Here is a 9,318-nt window from a genome sequence, read left to right as displayed (position 1 = left end):
TACAAAGGATAATAGATGGAAAACATCAACATAAGGAGAAAAACTACACCCTAGAAGAAGCAAGAAAGAAAACTTTCAACAAATATACACAAGCCTAATTCCACCTCTTACAACAAAAACAACAGGAAGTAACAATTACTTTTCTTAATATCTTAATATGAAAATTAATATTACCAACATATCCTAATCTATTGAAATCCAAAAACATGAGGAATTAGAAATTTGTTGATTGTCATCCAATGGTCTCTCTAATTTGGTAATTGAAGAAATAGGTCCAATATTATACAATCCATATACACTTTCAGCTTGTTTGTTTGTGACAGTGTCTTGCTGTGTACAACATAATGGTCTTGAGATCTTGCTTCTCCTATCTCAGCCTTTCTATTAGTAGTATTGTTTATTTCATGTCTTTATACTATACTATGGTTTCCAGAAAAGCTTACATATTTTAAAAGTATTTATATACCCAAAAGTAATGTAGACAATTAAATTGGGAGGGGGCTTGTAAGAGAACAACAAAGTGTGAGCCTGAATGCTCTTTTTGACCTTTGTAACTCTTGTATCAAGTTACCACAGTAAGAGCCAAGATCTTAAGCTCTACTAAATACAAAACAAACAAACAAACAAAAACACTTTATATATTTATGTTTATTTAAGAAAATATTAGTAGTGATGTATTATTTTGAAATATACAGTTAATACATTTGGAGTTATTTAAAATTTCTATTGAGAAAAACGTTTGTACTTTCAGTATTGCTGTAGATAAGCATCTACATAAGACTGTTAAAATGATTGTTGTTTTATATCAACTTTTGTAATACTCATTTTTATTGTTATAGTATTTTATAAATTTTAAAGAATATGATAAAAAAGATATTGTAGGTTTTGTTAGGTATTCTCTGGGAGGAGTTGGGGTACAAAAGGGAAACAAGAATGTGATTTAATTCTATTTACTTAAAATATGTTTTTAAATTTTAACAAATTCAGATAATTGAAATCATGTAACTTTTCTTATCATATTGCAATAAAACTTTTTTAAAAGTATAAAAAACATAAATAAATAAATAAATATCTCACAATTCAAAAATAAACAAACAAAAAGGCCTTTCAATAAGTTTGGAACCTAGAACTAGAGACATGATTTCATGGTTTCTTAGGCGTTAACCATCAGCTGAGATAGCATATGAAAGATAAAAATGCATTTCCGAAAAGAAAGGGAATCTCAAATATTATCAGTTACAGGTTTATCGTGGGAGGGAGGGGTTGCGGTTGTTGTTGTTGTTGTTGTTGTTTTTCAATACGGGGTGTTCTGGTGTAGTTCAAGCTGGACTAGAAGTCACAATTCTCTGACTCTCTCCTCCCAAGTGCTGTCATTATAGGTGCGTGCTACCATACTCAGGTTTAGGATTATTCTTTCAATGCTGTTTACTCATGTGGACGTGTTCAATTTTTTCCACTGAAAAATAAAAAAAAAGAAAAGAATCCATGAAAGATGTTAATGAGCCATAAAAAGGAAACAGACAAATCCTCCAAATAATATCCTGACATTACCTAATAGATTCTTCTTTAATCATGTTTCCATTTCTAGGAATAAATAATAACAGAAATAAGTAAAACTTTGCAAACTTAAGTGATAAAAAAAAAAAAGTGAATTCCTAACAGGCAATTAAGCTAAGAAAACCCAATCTTTTTTACATCATTCTCTCCAAATTAACAAAATAAGTATAGATTTAATGATCCTTAAAACAATAAATGAAGAAAAACAAAGCATACCTGGTAGACCGTAGCTAAGAGTCCCTCGGCTGGTGGGGGCTTGGGGGAGGGGCTCCTGGAGAATAAAGCCTCCGCTTACATTCCTGGTGCACACGTGACCTGCGGTCTGCTCACACTCCTTGCCATGGTGACTGCTCCTCTTCCTCTCACTGCCATTTCCTTATTAACTGATCAAGTACAGCGGCATGTGGTCACACTGGGACAGAGTTTAGATTACAAAATGAACAGTTAGGCAACATCTAAAAAGTCTGAAAATGCCTCTGCATACCCTTCATAAGTACCCTTTCAGGATAAATAATACAGTACCAGCCATTAACCCAGCACACAAGCGCGCCGAAGTAAAAAAGACAGAGTGAGAACATAGGAACGGAAGAAAGAGCAATGCTTTCAAAAAAAAAAAAAAAACTGTTTTTCCCCTTGAGTTCCTAGAACTTCTTACAGTCTGATCTACATATCTGTATAATCCTACCTCAGCTTCTGAAACATCCGTTAGCAGGGGAAAGTAAAATGACATTGGCCAGTAGAGTCTGGATCCTCAGGAAGGAAGGGGGTGGGGAGACTAAGTTACTCAGCTAGCACCTGATCCACACGATCTGTCAATCTAGTAAGGCTACATAACAAGAAATACATGCCAAGGTTATTTAAGGATATGCATGAGATTCCAGACCCTCATGCTATATGTGCACAGATTTAGTTAAAAGTCAACTAATGAGGAAAACAGCAGTAGAGGTTTTGGGAAAGAAACAGCTTTCAAATATTATCATTTTAAGAAAGAGGATATGAAAGTACATCATAAAAATATACTTACCTGTTGACAAGAAAGTAATATGCAAAAGATGAAATAATTTGAGTGCCTCTGAGTAAGACAGTAGTGTTGATGTTCCTTAAAGACTTAAAATCTGTGACCTGACAGGATTCCAGTAACTGCTGTTGGACAATGGGTACATGGGGTACCTAGGTTAAAAGATAGGTAAGGCATAGACCTTTCTGACAGGAGGTACGCCCTGCTTCTCGGCTCTGGGCCTGGGGAAGCCTATAAGACAGAAAATACCCTTGAAAGGGTCTGATTGTTCAGGCAGCATGTGTATAGTAGAAGATTGCAAATTCGATCATTAGTAGGAGGAAAGGACCTCGGCCCTGTGAAGGTTCTGTGCCCCAGTGTAGGGGAATGCCAGGGCCAGAAAGTGGGAGAGGGCGGGGTGGCAGGCATGGGGAAGGGGGAGGCAACAGGGGTTTGTTTTTGTTGTTTTTGTTTGTTTCTTTGTTTTTTGGAGGGGAAATTGGGAATGGAGAAATTTACATGTAAATAAAGAAAATATCTGGAAAAAAAAAAAAAGAAAAAAAAAATACCCTTGAAAGACCAGAAGAATTTAAGCTGGACCTTTTTTCAGAAGCTTCGTATAGAGAAATGACAGCAGAAATCCTTTCATACGTTCAAGCTCTGAGAAGAGAGAGTTCATGAGAACCTTCCAAGCCTACTCACCCATAATGTCCCCAGAAGGACACTTAGCTGAATAGCTCAGAAAGAGAAGCGCAGACTCTGTCCCTAGCAACAACAACCTGTGACCGAGGCCACACGGGCTTTAATGCCAGGCTCAAGAGAGCCATCTATAAAATGGGATTTGTAAGACTTCAGTAAAATTATCATAAACGATCAATTGTATCCTTAAAGGGTTGGTAGAGATATCAGCAGGAAATAAAAATAATTGGTACTATACCATCATTCAAGTGCCAACTAAATTTAAATGAAACAAGGGTCATCACATTGAAAAGTTTACATTAGTAAATCAAGAATAAAGATGTGAAGCAAGGGACTATTTTCTGAATTATATCACACTCCATGAATTAATAAAAAAAAAATTGACATAACAAAGAGTCAAAAACCATGAGGTTTGCTTTCCAAGTCCGGTTGTGTTCTGATGATTTTGTCTAATCTTAAGATGACCGACTTGTGTAGCAAACCCTTTGGGTTGTAGTATAATTATTTTCTTTTCTACCCTCTGCCTGCCTGACTTTCCTTCTCCATTTCTCCCTATCTCCACTCTTTCTTTTTCTTCCTTTTCTTATAATTCATCAGATTTCTACCTACCTCTGATCATTTTCCCAAGTTATCTTTACCAGGGTATCAGAAAGCTCAGTCATTGCTATGGATATGTCAATGTCAAGGTGATGACAGGGAGATACCCCACTGATGATAAAACATCTACAATAAGACTTTGCCCAGCACTGACTCTGGCAGAAACTAGATATCTCATGCCAATCTGATTGTCCAGAACTCCTTCATCCGCCCATATAGAAGGTCAAACACAGAGAAGACCTTTTAGTCCCTATGAATGGCATTACTTTTAAGAAGAGATGAAAATTTCAATACCTTTGATGTTCACTATTCCAGCCTTAGTTACTATATTAGTTGTTTTTCTTAATATTGTGACAAAATCAACTTAAGAAATAAAAAGCATTTTTGCACAGTCTCAAGTAGTCTCCTGTAGGTATATATGTGGCAGGGACTTGAGGTGCCAGGCACACTGCATTCACAGGACTCAGGGAGCTGTCTGCTTGCTCTCTCCCTTTTATTTCGTCTAGGACCCTGGTTGGTGCTGTCCACACTCTCACCGAGTGCCTTCTCTCCTCGGTCAAACATCTCTGAAATGTTTTCATAGACACTCCCATAGATGTGTCGCCTAGGTGATTCTAAACCCAGGCAGGATGCAATGAGGGTCAACCATCACTCTATCTACGTGATATCTCTTTTGCTTTGGGAAGTAACACAATTATAAAGCTGGAAAGTCCAAAGGTTCTTCATTTTGCTGTCCCCAAACATTGCCTCATTATTTGGTATTCTCCAATATAAAATTTTAATGACTTTTATTTTTCATTTTGTGTGATGAGAAATCCATATGACAGAAGGAAATAACTAAGGTGCCCATTCTCCAGCATTTAACTGAAAAAAAAAAAATTGAACCAGTCAAAGAACAAGGAACTTTTGTGATTGGTAAACTGAAACTCTGAGGGGAATTTTAGGGAAATATTATTTAAAAAAAAAAAGACTTAGGGAAATAATTAAGTAAGAAAATAAATGAATCCTACAGTGAGAGAAAAAAAAAGGTGTTGCCCAGACAACTGAAGGCAGGGGTCCCTGGGAGAAGTTCTTTAAAATGAAGGCACGATTGGAACAATCCTGAGAAAGAAAATGTTATGCAACAGATTCTCCTGCCAAAACTATCTTGTATCATAAGTATCCTAACTTTAGATGACTGAGAATTTTCCAGGTTCCATCCACATTACCACAAGAAACAGGTTAGGTGGTATGTCATAGGCTCCATGAGATCCTGTTTCAAATAAATAAATAGATGATAGAGGATAGACAGACACACAGACAGAAAAATGTAACCTCTTAATTATACTTTGCTGTGCTTGCAGACAGGAGCCTAGCCTAACTGTCTCCTGAGAGGCTTCACCCATCCATGGGTAGAGACAGATGCAGAGACTCATAGCCAAACATCAGGTGGAGCTCAAAGAATCTTGTGGAAGAGTGGGGGATAGAAATGAGCAAGCCAGAGGGGTCAAGGACACCACAAGAGGACCTACAGAGTCAACTAACCTGGGTCTGTGGGGGCTCATAACATTCTACCACCAACCAGGGAGCAAGCAAGGGCTGAACCTAGGCCCCCTACACATATTTAGCAAATGTGCAGCTTGGTCTCCATAACAAGTGGAGCAGAAGCTGTCTCTCTCTGTTCTCTGCTACTGAATCCCCTTCCACCACCACCACCGCCCCCCTACTTGGACTCCCTAACAAGTGGAGCAGAACCTCTCTCTCTCTGTTCTCTGCCACTGAATCCCCTTCCACCACTACCACTGCCCCCCTACTTGGACTGCCTGGTTGGACATCAGTGGGAGAGATTGTGCCTAGACCTAGTGGGACCAGATGCCACAGGGTGGGGTGGTACCCAAGGGGGCTTCCCCTTCTTCTCAGAGAAGTGGAGGGAGCAATAGGGGGAGGGATTTGTAAGGGGGGACTGGAAAAGAAGAGGGAGGGGGGCTGTGATGAGGATATAAAGTGAATTAAATAAAACTATTTAAAAAACGGAACCAGAGAGCTATCTGAGCGGTTAAGATTGCTTGCTGCTTCTCCAGAGGACCCATGTTCAGTTTTAGCATCTACTTCTAGCAGTTTACAATCATTTGTAACTCCAGCTCCAGGGGATTTTGACATCTGTCTTTTCTGGCTCACTCACACACACACACACACACACACAGAGAGAGAGAGAGAGAGAGAGAGAGAAGAGAGAGAGAGAGAGAGAAAGAGAGAGAGAGAGAGAGAGAGAGAAATGGGGGAGAGTGAGGGAGGGAGGGAAATCATTTTTTAAAAATTGAAGATTATAAAGTGCTAATTCTTTCCTACAGCAATTAAACCCTATTTGAAGTCTACTAACACATAGCTCTAGAAGGTTAACAGCTGCAATGAATTCCTAAGAACAAAAAGATTCCTCTTGAATTTGTTATTCATTCTAGAAGGTTCCACTTTAAAGACAGCCTCTCTGATTTGCTAGAGCTTAGGGGTTAAGGGTGTCAGACGCCGTGATGTGTTAAGGGTGTCCTACTGAAGGCAGACGCCGTGATATGTTAAGGGTGTACTACTGAAGACAGACGCCATCATCTCCCATTCTTATCCTAATAACTATTATCAACAATTGTGCAAATCTTTCCTTGAGGGAAGGAGAAACTAGTTTTGTTTGTAGTACGGGCCTTAAGGTTGTCCATGCTGAAATATTAAATACAGCAGTCATATGTACTGGTAGCCACCTGCCTTCAAAAGATGGCTCCTATTCTCAGCCTTTTCGGTCCAATTTAAAGAATGCTGGAGGAAACCATCCTGTGTGGTCTGGTGCAAATTGCTGCACCTCTAAGGCTTGTTTTCTCAGCTATAAAATGTGAACTAAATACCTCCATCATTAAATGGTTGTGAGAAATTAATGAGATGTTTACAGCACACTTAACAAAATGCCTACAACAGAGACACGGCGTCAGCAAATGGGTAATAATGGCAATAGCAATTTAGTTCTGCTCTGTGGAAACTGTTGCCTGAGAACACTTTTGGGGTGAAGGCATGATATGAGTGAGGAAGAGAATTTCAGAAAAGCAGAGCCAAGGTGGCTGAGGAAGATCTGAGTAAAGAACAGAAGCAGAAAGCTTCTGACAGAGCAACAGGGAAAGAGAGGAAAGAGGCGAGAATGATCTAGGCGCTCGAGCTACTTCCCGCTAAGGGTGGCTAGGCATGTCTTCAGGGACCTAGCCAGTCTCACTTTACACACAGCAAACAAAGGTCTGGAGACACTACATTTATTTCCCTTAGTTACATGATTTCTCCATGCCAAGAAATAATCAGAATCGCTCTTTCTTTTCTCCCTCCTTCCTTTCTTCCTGGACCCTTGGGGCTTCAGAATCTGAACCAACTAAAGGACATCTATGGGCTGGACCTAGGCCCCCTCGCTCATATGAAGCAGATGTGCAGTTTGATCTTCAAGTGTGACCTGAACAACCACCGGAACGGGGTTATCCCAAAAGCCGTTGTCTGTAAGCTGGGCTGCCTTGTCTGGCCTCAGTGGGAGAGACTTGAAGTGCTAAGGTTGGGGAAGGAGGGGGTGGGGGGTGGGCACCAGCTCAGAGGAGAAGGGGAGGGGGAAGCGGAGAAGGATTGTAGTTGTGGGAAGGGGTCTCGGGAGGGGGCCAGTGAGTGGGATGTAAAATGAATAAGGGGTGGGGGTGGCGGGACAAAACAGGAGGAGCTGGAAAGGACTCAAGGTTAAGAGTGTTACCCCTGCAGGGCTCAGCACTCAGAGACCCTCCTGATGCTGATGCTACGTGATGCTGCGTGAAGCTGCCTCTGACTCCAGACCCTCCTGATGCTGCCTGATGCTGCGCTTAGCTGCCTCTGACTCCAGACCCTCCTGATGCTGTGTGATGCTGCGCGCAGCTGCCTCTGACTCCAGCTCCAGTAGATTTGTCCCCTTTACTTGATCGCTCCATGTACCTACACTCACTTCTACATACCTATACACAGATATGCATAATTTTAAAATAAGATTTTTTTTTTAAAGAACAAGGAAGGCTGAATAGAAGAGTTCATGTTGCTCTCAGTTCGTTTCTTTAGTTTTCTCTTATGTTGATGGGAAGTCAAGACCATGGCAAATATATTTCCAAGAACTCATAGTACTATCAGATTTATAGAGAGTGCATACCTGGTATATGTGGTGGAATTAAAGGGATAATACTAGTAATCTTAATGAATTTCCATTGGTCATAAATTATGATAATCTGAGAAAGCATTTAGTACACAGAACACTTCAGGAAAGCTAGATCCAGCCCTTAACTTGCTAGATAAACTAGGGTAGCTTTGAAAATGCTAAACAAGAAGTAATTTGTCATAATGTAAAAACTGTTAAACAAGCAATTTCAAGGGGGAAAACTAATAAATCTACAATTCTCTGATCCTTCAAATAAACTTCTTTGTTAATGTACAGCATTCATTTACGATGCTTATCTTTACATAATACTTAATGATTTTTCCTTAGTCTTTTTCATGTATTGATTTTCATGAATCAGTCTTAGTCATTAGAGTATCCATTATATTATCAGATCTTAATTAATATATTTATCTTATCTCTTGTTTTCTGTCTTTGACATTTCCCAATGTCTACTACCATTTGGAAAACAAATACAAATACTTTATTTTAAACGTCCTTTACCACAGGGACAATTTTGAAGGTTTTTCTAAAGTCTATTCTCCACTATAGAGTTCCTAGGTCAAATATTATTAAAAACAGCGATTTTGTTTTGTAATTATGTCAAACGATGTGAAGAATGACAGTTTTTACTAACGTGTTTCCTCTATGTGCTAGATGATGTATTGGCTGCCCCAGATATTATCACTCTTGTCCAAGATATCTCAATGAGGTAGTTGTTACTTCAACCTACTTCTCTATAGGCAGACTAGGATTAGAAGATGTTGAACAATGATGTCAAAAGCTGCTGTTATAACTAGCCTCAAAAGCTAGTTCTGCCTGATTCAAACATCTGTGCTCATCAGAGAATGCTGGTAGTTCTTAAATATTGAAATCCCAGTACTTCTTTCATATTTAAAAAAATTATTGAATTTTGAAATTATGCTTCAGTGGTTGAAAGCGCATACTGCTCTTGCAGAGGACCTGAGTTCAGTTTCCCAGGAGTCATTTGGGTGCGCACAACTGCCTGTAACTCCAGCCCCTGGGAATTGGGTTACATCTGTCCTCTAAGAGCAGCTGCACTCATTTGATTATACACCACATACATGTAATTAAAATATATATATACACATATATACATGTATGTATATATAGAGAGAGAGAACGAGGAAATAAGAATGAAAAGTTAGCAGTGTGAAGAAGCAGCGAGGATGACCCCTGGACGGACCGAGCCCGCTCGCCGCTGTATACCCGCGTTCAGCGCCGACGTCCCCTGCCGCCGCCATGCCCAAAAGAAAGGCTGAAGGGGATGCTAAAGGAG

At 39.5% G+C, this 9,318-nt stretch overlaps 2 long non-coding RNA genes across 5 annotated transcripts in view; one reads left to right on the top strand and one right to left on the bottom strand.

Annotated features, from left to right (window-relative positions):
• Positions 1-1,019: 1,019 nt before the first annotated feature.
• LOC116094743 overlaps positions 1,020-9,318 on the bottom strand; it is a 14,873-nt gene continuing 6,574 nt past the window's right edge. The window contains exons 1-4 of one of the 3 annotated variants that reach the window (XR_004120287.1): positions 2,243-2,311; positions 1,774-1,969; positions 1,552-1,584; positions 1,020-1,456 (exon numbers count right to left, since the gene is read on the bottom strand). This is a non-coding gene — a long non-coding RNA (uncharacterized LOC116094743). Of the gene's footprint in view, positions 1,457-1,551; positions 1,585-1,773; positions 1,970-2,079; positions 2,223-2,242; positions 2,312-9,318 lie in introns of those variants that run through there. The other 2 variants (XR_004120286.1, XR_004120288.1) reach the window with 2 other exon arrangements.
• Positions 2,684-8,172, top strand: LOC116094744. Of its 2 annotated transcripts, none has more exons than XR_004120290.1 (3): positions 2,684-2,743; positions 7,218-7,350; positions 7,601-8,172. It is a non-coding gene; the product is annotated as an uncharacterized LOC116094744 (long non-coding RNA). The 2 variants fall into 2 exon arrangements; XR_004120289.1 differs by lacking the exon at positions 2,684-2,743 and adding an exon at positions 6,887-7,099.

The sequence above is a fragment of the Mastomys coucha genome, unplaced genomic scaffold (genome assembly GCF_008632895.1).
Source record: "Mastomys coucha isolate ucsf_1 unplaced genomic scaffold, UCSF_Mcou_1 pScaffold17, whole genome shotgun sequence".
NCBI lineage: Eukaryota > Metazoa > Chordata > Mammalia > Rodentia > Muridae > Mastomys > Mastomys coucha.
This window is presented reverse-complemented; position numbering and strand designations above follow the sequence as displayed.